The following is a 10,345-nucleotide window of genomic DNA, read 5'->3' as shown; positions in this document are numbered from 1 at the left end:
TTTCCTTTTCTTTTTCTTTTTTTTTTTTGCTTTTCTTTTCTTCTCTTCTTCTCTCCTCTCCTAAACCTTCTCTTGACTCTTCTTTTCCTTCCCCCTTTCTTCTCCCACGAAGGGAGGAGGGCGAGCTCAAGAGGGGCCGGGCCATGGCCCGCGGAGCCCGGGGCATCCTCGGCCGCGATTATGGCCTACGCCCACAGATTTGGGATGTCTGTGGCCGCTCCCCGCGATACCGGCAACCCTCGCAGCTGCACATGGGTGAGTCCCCTCTTCCCTCTCTTCTTCTTTCTAACTTTCTTTCTTTCTTTTCTTCATCACCCTCCCCTCCTTTCTTTCCTGTGAAACAAGAGGGGGATAAAGTGCGAGAGTTCACCCCCTCCCTGAGAGCAAGGGAGAGGAAAGGGGCCTCTGTACCGCAGCAGAAGACGACGACACGGCAAATCGACCAAAGTGAGTGGTCTCTCCCCCTCTTTCTTCTTCTTCCTCTTCCTCTACATTTTCTGTTCTTTTATCCCGTTATCATGAGGTAGAAGGAAACAAGGGTTAAGGTTTACCTTGCTCTAGAAAGTAGCTGCAATGTTGCTGCTCCGGCATCTCTAGTTCAGGAAATCCTCTCTAAGGAAGGAGGAGGAGAATAGTGAGAGGGGTCCCACAAATAGGCGATTTCTGGGCTTCTTAGGCGGCGGTAACCGCTTTAGCGGCCGGCAGCTATCCTCCCTTCCGCTCGATAGCTGGACCCCCTCCCTCTTCTCCGAAGCAGGAGGTGGCGGCCTCCAGATGGGCTGGCTATGTTGGGCTGACCCACTAGCTCAACTGGGTATGGACCGGTCCTCACGGCATCTATAATAAAACATCTGTTTTGCTCAAAAGATCTCTTTACATCAGCATTTCAGTGGAAGAACTGGCTGGCGCGGTAATGTTTTGCACTAAAGCTTAAACCATATACCACGTACGTATTACAACAGCCATGAACACCCATGAAAATCCCACATCTTGGGCACATAGAATAGAACAAATCAGAAAATCGTGTTATTACAATTACTACTTCGTGGCTCAAATTGAAAACCAGAAATGGATGAGAGAGAGAGAGAGGGAGCTCATGAACAAGCCTCCACGTAGTGCCAAAATATAGGTTATTATTCGCATAATCCAATGAAACAAGTCATCTTTTATAACCCTGGAAAGTACTGTAGTGATTTCTGAGATGACTTCTTTATGAGGGCCAAATGGATGTGAGGGATGACAACCCCACCAGCAACCTAAACATTTGCTTTCAAAATAGATCAACGTGCATGAAGCCTTGAAATTTTCTGCATTTAACTGGGGAAATTTGATTTTCGATATAGAATCTTCCAACCTAAATTGTGAGAGCATGCTTATCCTTCTTCACAATCTTATGCTTATAAATTATCAAGACAGTGGTCATACTTCTTCCCAATCTCACAAAAGCTATGAACATCCATAAGAAGTCCCAAATATAAGGCACACACAATAGAACAAATTAAGCAACAAACTATGTTACCATCACAGTTCAAACCAGAAGGCCAAGCACGGATGTTAGAGAAAAATTAAGACATCCATTAATTTCTTGGATGACTTCTTGATTGGCTTCAAATTTATGGAAAGGATGACTCCGCGGCCGGCAATGGTTCCCTTAACAAGCATTACAAGAAAATACACTTTCAGCGACCACTTTCGGCGACTAAATGAATAGTGGTCGCTGCAAATAAGGCTATCTACGACCAACATCCTTGTTAGTTACTGAATGATTGTCCTACACCGACTAAATGCATATTTGGTCGTGGAAAATCAAAACCAAGTTGGCGGGGTGGAGGTAAAACTTTTGGCCACTAAAGTTTGGTCGCTGAAAATTAGGCTATTTGCGACCAACATCCTTGTTAGTTACTGAATGATTGTCCTACACCGACTAAATGCATATTTGGTCATGGAAAATCAAAACTAAGTTGGCGGTGTGGAGGTAAAACGTTTGGCGACTAAAGTTTGGTCGCTGAAAATAAAGCTATCCGCGACCAACATTCTTGTTAGTTACTGAATGATTGTCCTACATCGACTAAATGCATATTTGGTCGCAGAAAATCAAAATCAAGTTGGCATGAGTCCAATATTTCGCATGGGCTGGAGGTAAAACTTTTGGCAACTAAATTTTGTCCTTAAAGATTCACCTCCAGCGACTAACAAAAATTTAGTCCAGAAAAACTTTTACGAATGGCGCCTTTTTCCGATAAAAAAATTGGGCAGAAAGTTTGAATTTTTTAGTGACCAAACTTTTGGTAGTGAAAGGTTTCCGTAAAACCGAACGATGTTGCACTAGCCCCTGTAAGATGCTAATTTCTAAGTTCAAAAAAAAAAAACTGCTTATTTTCAAACGGTGTCGTTTAACATCTTAATTCACTTAGGCATATCCTCGTCTCTTCGGTTGAATCTTAATCCCACAACTTTTCTTCATACTTAAATTCTTTTTTATTTTTATTATTATAATATAATTTTAAAAGCTCGAGCTCGGTGCTTGACTCCTTGTCAAATAAATATACGGATCGACAGGATACGCGGCATGCGGACGTGGGAACGGGAATCCGCTTAGAAATATCTAGTTTTTGGTACATGGATAGCTTTTGTTCAGATGATCATGGTGGAGTTGTCTACAAGCAGAATCCAGTTTTTGGTATAAGAATATTTTTGTCTACATGATGGTTGTTTGGATGAATAGCAAGATCAGATATTTTGGAATTTTTAATTTACATTTTGATGTGTTTGGTGATGATTATCACCTTAACATATGGTATGAATGAAACATTGTGATGTATGGTTAATAGGTATGCTTGACTTTAGACTTATAGATGATGATATTTATAATAATTGATTATGGATTCTCCAACATTGTGTATACTTCTATTTGGATGAGCAAATGTATTGTGCAATATGGATATTGGATAAGCTGTGTTGGTTGTACTGGATTTGGAACGAGCCCAAAAATAAATATTAAGCTTATAATTTGAATTGTTAATTAATTACAGGTTAATACTTTCTGCCACCAAAAAATGTTCGTTGCCAATGCATTCTAATACATTCTACGACCAAACTATTGGTGGGGGAAGATAGACATTCAGTGATCATTTTTTTTGGTAGCGGAAGATACATTCCACGACCAACTATTTGGTCGGCATTGAAATTAGCGACAATAGATTTGGTCGCTGAAAATTTTCTTCGGCAACCAAACGTTGGTCGTTGTTGGTGTACCTAAGGTGACCACACAATATTGGTCGCCAAAACCTTTCAGTGACTAGGGTTCGGCGACGAAGGGTATGCTAGTCGCGAAAAGGTTTCGGCGACCAAATATGGTTATTCGGCGACTAGAATCTTAGTCGCTGAATATGTATTTTCTTGTAGTGAAGGGTGTCGAGTTCCTCATCCCCTCTGATTCCCAGCTGTAAGTGGCGAGGGGTGATGCAAGACTTCTTTAAATCCTTGCTTGTATCGCCTGCAAGCTCTAGCACCTCAGCTGTGATATATTCAAGAACAGCAGTCATGTACACTGCTGCTGTTGCTCTAACACAAAAATTGTATGTCACCTCTTCTTTCAGCTTGTGATGGATGTGGCCCACAGGGAACTATGGAGATTTCATACAAACAATGAGGAAAGAATATGTTGGAGAAAGGTGATAGTAGATTTAATTTATGCCAACCGCAATCCTAAAATATACCAACTTGATTACTATTTTCGGTGCATTTTAAATTTGAATTTGAATTTCAAATATCGGCCATTGATAGCAGACTTGATTCATACAATCATAAGGGCGCCTCGAGGTCGGGCGCCTGGGCGCCCGGTGTCACGTGCCGGCGATGTGTCCACGTGCTTCGGGGCAATCCATTTTTTCTCCAATACTACCCCCGACTTCCAAGTTCGAGCCTTTTGCGAGCTCGGGCGAAAGAAGTAGCTGTCCTCATTATGCTGGTGGGACCAGGTGGCTTTAAATTATTTTGCCATTTTGCGTGCTTCGGGGCGTCTTTAATGAAGGCTCAATGGCTCGAGGCGACGTCTCTTCGCTTTTTGAGGCACTTTTGAGCCGCGGGCTCATGATGAGGTTCCAGGATTCGATGGGACACCCCTTCAATTTTGCTTTTAAAGCGTCGATCCGGGTTGATACGCCGCTTCGGTTTTCGGAGCTAACCCGTGGTGTGATATGGACAGAAGGCGAAATTTGACCCTGCCGATCTGGGCCGTCGGGGGGGGGGGGGGGGGTCTTTATAAACCCCGGACCTGGCCCTAAAAGTTTCTATTTGGCCGCCGCAACTATTGTTCATTCCTTCTTCCATTTCTTCTTCCCTTCTTCTTCCACCTGCTGTTTAGCCCTTCCGGTGGTGTTCCGACACGATTTTCGGTGACCGTCTTTTTCTTTCGGTCGTCGGCATCCCTGGTGGAATCCGCAGTAGGTCTTCTGCCCGCGTTCGCTTGGAGGGCTTTTGCTTTTCTATTTTTCTCCCTTTTCTTTTCATTTTTTCTTTGGGGATGGGTCACGGTCTGGATGAAGTCGGGTCCGATTTGACCGAGGAAGAGTTGGAGTTGATCCGCGACTGGTTTTTTCCACCGCGCGGGTTTCGCCTTGAGCCCACGGGGTCGGAAGACCGGATGACGAGACCTCCTCCAGGCCGGATCGGGGTGTATGTAGAGACACTCTGGATCGGCCTGCGATTCCCCTTGCACGGGTTCGTGAAGAGCTTCTGGCGGCGTACCAGCTCGTCCCAGCGTAGCTGGCTCCGAACTCGTGGAGGACCATTGTTGGTTTTTTATCTCTCTGCCTCGCGCACGGGATACTAACCTCGGTAAATATCTTCCGCCGGTGTTTTATGTTGAAGTCCAACCCGGCGGACGGGAAATGGCTCTACCTTGCCCTTCGGGGCGGTAGGCCGTTCTTCCGAGGTGCTCCTTCCTCTATTCGTGGGTGGAAAAAGAAATTTTTCTTTCTCTCCTCTGAGCGCACGTGGGGATTCGACCCAAGGTGGGGGCATCCCCGGCTCAAGACCGCCAACAAGCTCCACAGATTTTCAAAGAGCGAGCAGAAGACCCTCGATGCTCTTCACAGCCTCGAGGAGAATATTTTTCTGAACGACCTCCAGAGCGAGGAAGCTTTGGTGAACGTCGGTATGAGCTCGGCGCGCCCCCCGGGTAAGAGCAGTGCATTGCTCCTCTTCTATTTTGTTGCCTTTTGTTTTACTTGCTTTATTTCTTCTTTACCATCATTCTTTGGTGACGACCTGACACTTGGGCCTTTCTCCTTCAGATATTTCAAGGATGGTGACCAGCGACTCAGCTCTTTATGCCCGGTACAGGAAGAGGGCAGCCAAGGCTGGGGGGGCCCCACACAAGCCCAGGAAGAAGGCGAGGTCAGCCGCGACTGCTGCTCCCACCGAGGCGAGGGGCTCTGAGGCCAGGGCTTTCGACCTCATTCAGAAGGAGGTTCCTTCCACCGAGCGCACGGGCTAGAGCTATGCAAGGAATATTGCAGCCCTTGCTTGCCCGGCCCCCGTTCCCCAGCGACCGAGCCGCCAGGTCATCTGCTTGCGGCGCTCGAGCCCCGAGCCGGGCAGCAGTCTCGGGGTTCCAAGCTCATCATTGCCGAGCTCGGCGAGACCCAGCCTCCCAAGCTCTTCAAGGGCCGAAGCTCGTCCGGAGAGAAGGCCCTTTTGCCCAGAATGGGTAGTCTATAAGGACGACTCGGCCCTCCACGATGCCCAAATTGCGCGCCAGGTATTCCGCTGCGCGCTATTTTCGGTCGACCGAGCGAAGTTTGAGGCTGTCGACCTTGGCGGTCTTGTGGATCAAACCTACTGCTCCGCCATTCGAGTAAGTCGGTTTCTCGCCTTAACTTTTATAGTCTTTTGAACTCATGGCCTTTGCTTATCCCTTTCTTCCCTTTTTTACAGCATCTCCATGAAGTCGATCTGTTGATCTCCGTGGTGGCTAACTATCAGGATAAGGCTCGGAGGAGCCAAAGACTGCTAGAGGAGGCGGAGAGGAGGCTCGGTGAGGCCGAGGCCTCGCGAAAGGAGGCCGTCGTGAGGATGGAGGCTGCCGAGGCCGAGCGGCGATCAGCGGTCGAGCAGCTCGAAGAGGAGAAGGCCTCGCATGCTTTGGTGAGGTCGGAGCTGCGCGCCTCCGAGGCGCGTCTGGTCAAAGCTCGCTCCGCAATCGCCGGTCATCAGCATGAGGCAGGGGTCGCCCGGTTGAAGATCGAGCAACTGGAGGCTCGAGAGAAGAGAGCTCTGGAGCAAGCCCAAAATGCGGTGCAACTCTTCCGGAAGTCGGAAGAGTTCCGTGATTTGATGGAGAAAGAGGCCGTAGATGGGCTCATCCGCGGCTTCGAAGACTTCCGGAGGCAGATGCGGCGGATCTGCCCCCAGTTCAACCTTAGTGGTCTTCAGCTCGGCATGGCGATCACCAAGGACGAGGTCGAGCCCGAGGGTCCGACGGACGGTGGCGTAACCAGCAGCATGTCTGCAAGCCCCGAGCCTGAACGGAAGACTGTCGAGGCCGAGGCCGAGGCAACCGATCAGACCACTCGGAAAGTTCGCCCCGGAGAAGTTACCGAGAACGCCCCTGAAGAAGTGGTCGAGGCTGTTTCCGAGGTCGTTGGCGAGGCCCCATCCGAGGAGGCTGCAGACTCTCGTGAAGATGGGCCAGTGGAGGACCCCGGGGTAGCTCCCGCCGAGAACGTGATCGTCGTGGACGACCTTGAGGCTGACGCCGAGGCCACTGCTACCTCCGAGATGCCCTAGGGCTTTGCTTCTTCCCTTCTTCTTTTTTTGTAAATGAAGTAGGCCTCTGTGGCCTAGTTTTGTACTTAGCCTTCGGGCTTTTATCAATATCTTCTTTCCAAATTCTGCTGTGTGTTTTTATTTGTTTTCATTTGCATAATGGATGAAATTTTACCTCGGCTGCTTGAGTTGGACTCCTATTTGGCGAATTTCTCCAAGCCTTCAAGCTTGGCTAGGTCTTTAGACCTAGATTTCGGTAGAATTCGTTAAGTCTTTAGGCTCAGCTCTCAGAGAAATTATGCTAAGGCTCTAGGCCTATACTTTAGAAGAACTCGCCAAGTCTTTGAGCTCGAGCTCTAAAGAAGTCCCGCTAAGCCTTTTGGCTTATCTTCCGGAAATATTTTGCCAAGTCCTTGGGCTCGGCTTTCAGGAGAACCTTGTTAAAATTTTGAGCTCGGGCTCAATGGCAGCGTAGGCCAAGGCTGAGTTGCTGTCGGAGCTTTCATGCTCTTTGACATCGAACTTGGTCGAGGCGCTATCAGGCGAAACTTGAGTTCACGGCCAGTGACTTGGCATCCCCGAGCCCGGCTGGGACATCATCGGGCAGAGCTCGAGGTCGTTGTTGCGGGCCGTCTCGAACTAGGTTGGGCCTTTATTTGGAGAAATTTGAAGTCGGCGGAGATTAAGTTGGAGATTGGCGGCGCGGAGCATTCCGAGATTGGTCGGAACATCCCGAACTTGGTCGAAAGATCGCGCGCGAGGTCAAGGGAGCCTGGGCTCACGGTCGACTCTGTGATGCCTTCCGAGATTGATTGAGACTCGGCTCGTAGTCGATTCAGCAAAGCATCCCGACCTTGGTCGGAGGATCCCGAACCTGGTCGGGGCTTTATCGGAGATACATATGGGAGGTGGGCTTCGTCCGTTGATCGTTCTACAATATAACCAAGTAAGCATAGAGAGATATTCATGCCGAGTAGTGTGTACCTCTCGTGCAATTGGAGCTAAGTGTCTCGGGACGGGTTCCCGAGCGAGCTAAGCGACTCTGCTCCGAGGTCGACTTCAGCGACCCATTGTCGGCTCAGCAAGGTGCCTCCACTCAGCTCGAGGCGCATTGTCGGGGGGCGCTGAATGTCGTCAAAAGGTCGCGGAGATGTTGCCCCGAGATCGAGGGAGACTTGGCTCGCTGTCGACTCAGCAGTGCCCAATAGTGCTTCCCAAGGTCGAGGGGGCTTGGGCCCGCGGTCGACGCAGCGGGGCATCCCGAGGTCGAGGGAGACTTGGCTCGTGGTCGACACAGCGGGGGCTTCGCAGTGTTTTCCGAGGTCGAGAGAGACTTGGCTCGCGGTCGACTCAGCAGTGCCCAACAGTGCTTCCCGAGGTCGAGGGAGACTTGGCTCGCGGTCGACGCAGCGGGGCATCCCGAGGTCGAGGGAGACGTGGCTCACGGTCGACACAGCGGGGCATCCCGACCTTAGTCGGAGGATCATGTGCGAGGTTGAGGGAGCTGGAAGCTCGCGGTCGACTCTGTGATGCTTCCCGAGGCTGAGGGAAACGGGGGCTCGCGGTCGACGCAGCGGGGCATCCCAAACTTGGTCGGGGGATCATGCGTGAGGTCGAGGGAGCTGGGGGCTCGCGGTTGACTCTACGATGCTTTTCGAGGCCGAGGGGGTCAGGGCTCGCGGTCGACGCAGCAGAGCATTTCGAGCTTTGTCGGAGGATCATGTGCGAGGTCAAGGGAGCCGGGGGCTCGCGGTCGACTCTGCGATGCTTTCTGAGGTTGAGGGAGCCGAGGGCTCGCGGTCGACGCAGTAGGGCATTCTGAACTTGGTCGGGGGATCACGCGTGAGGTCGAGGGAGCCGGGGGCTTGCGGTCGACTCTGCGATGCTTTCCGAGGCTGAGGGAGCTAGGGGCTCACAGTCGATGCAGCGGGGCATCCCAAACTTGGTCGGGGGATCATGCACGAGGTCGAGGGAGCCAGGGGCTCGCGGTCGACTTTGCGATGCTTTCCGAGGCCGAGGAAGGCGGAGGCTTGCGGTCGACACAGCGAGGCATCCCGAACTTGGCCGGAGGCTTGTCGGAGATGGAGATTGGACTCAAAGTTGTCGAGACAGAGCATCCCGAACTCAGTTGGGGCATCCGAACTTGGTCGGGCATCCAAACTTGGCCGGGCAAACTGAAGTTCGCAATTAGATTATCATTAGGAGAAGTATTGAATAATTGGAGAAGAGCTGTAAGTAAATTAACATGTGGAGAAGTGTTAATTATGTTCTCAAACATCGGAGACCCCTGGAGGCTCTACTGGTACTATGTCCGGAGATTTTCGGAGTACCAGCTTCGGAGAATGGGAGTTCCTTCGAGGGACTCCAACTTGTATGCTCCGGGCCGCTGGACTCGAGCAACTCGGTACGGCCCCTCCCAGTTTGGGGCAAGCTTCCCTTATTCAGTAGGTTGGGAAGCTTCAGCTTTTCTCAAGACGAGATCCCCCACCTTGAAGAGTGTGACTTTCATCTTGGAATTGTAGTACTACGCCGCTTTCCATTGGTATCTTGCCATGCGGACTCGGGCAGCCTCCCTTGTCTCTTCCATGAGGTCCAGGTTGTTTTTGAGCTGAGATGAGTTGGAGGCTTCATTGCAATTCTCCACCCTCAGCAACGGAAGTCCTATTTCTAAGGGGATGACGGCTTCCATTCCGTAAGCTAGATTCAAGGGGGTCTCACCGATGGAGAGTCAAAATATAGTCCTGTAGGCCCAGAGGATATTGTAGAGATCCTCGACCCATTGCGCTTTGGCTCGGTAGAGTCTAGCTTTGAGTCGTTGGAGGATGGTGCGGTTCGTCACCTCGGTTTCTCCATTTGTCTATGGATGGACGACCAAGGTGAAGCGGTGGTCGACGCCGAGCTCGGAGCAGAATTTTCTGAAGCAGGCATTGTCAAATTGGCAGCCGTTGTCGGATATGAGGATGCGGGGAAGTCCAAATATGCAAATTATTGATTCTTAGATAAAGTCTCGCATCTTCGGCTCAGAAATTCGGGCCACCGGTTCGGCTTCGATCCACTTGGTGAAGTAGTCGATGGAGACGATGAGAAACTTTTTATATCCTGAGGCTAGAGGGAATGGTCCCAAGATGTCGATCCTCCATTGGGCAAATGGCCAGAGGGCGCTGATCGAGGTCAGTGGAACCGAAGGTCGGCGCTTAATGTTAGCGTTCCGCTAACATCGATCGCACTTTTGGATAAAGTCCAATGCATCCTTTTAGAGTGTGGGCCAGTAATATCCTTGGCGCAGAATTTTGTGGGCCAGGGCCCGACCTCCTAGATGGTTCCCGCAGATTCCTTCGTGAACCTCTTACATGGCATAATCCACCTCTGAGGGACGGAGACATCTGAGAAAAGGAGAGGTGAATGACCTGCGATAGAGCTTGCCTTCGTATAGGAGGTATCAGAAGCCTGACGCCTAATCTGGCGGGCTTCGAGCTCGTCATTGGGAAAGACTTCGCTCTCCAAGTAGGCGACGAATGCGTCCATCCAGCTCGATCTCGATGCAGAGAGCTGGTTTAGGTGCTTCGATGCTAGG

At 50.4% G+C, this 10,345-nt stretch overlaps 1 pseudogene; it reads right to left on the bottom strand.

Annotated features, from left to right (window-relative positions):
• Positions 1-886: 886 nt before the first annotated feature.
• LOC148715036 (uncharacterized) lies at positions 887-3,545 on the bottom strand (annotated as a pseudogene).
• Between the last annotated feature and the right edge of the window lie 6,800 nt (positions 3,546-10,345).

The sequence above is a fragment of the Phoenix dactylifera genome, chromosome 1, assembly GCF_051530095.1.
Source record: "Phoenix dactylifera cultivar Ajwa chromosome 1, Ajwa_hap1_PhDact_Kaust_v1.1, whole genome shotgun sequence".
Taxonomy (NCBI): domain Eukaryota; kingdom Viridiplantae; phylum Streptophyta; class Magnoliopsida; order Arecales; family Arecaceae; genus Phoenix; species Phoenix dactylifera.
This window is presented reverse-complemented; position numbering and strand designations above follow the sequence as displayed.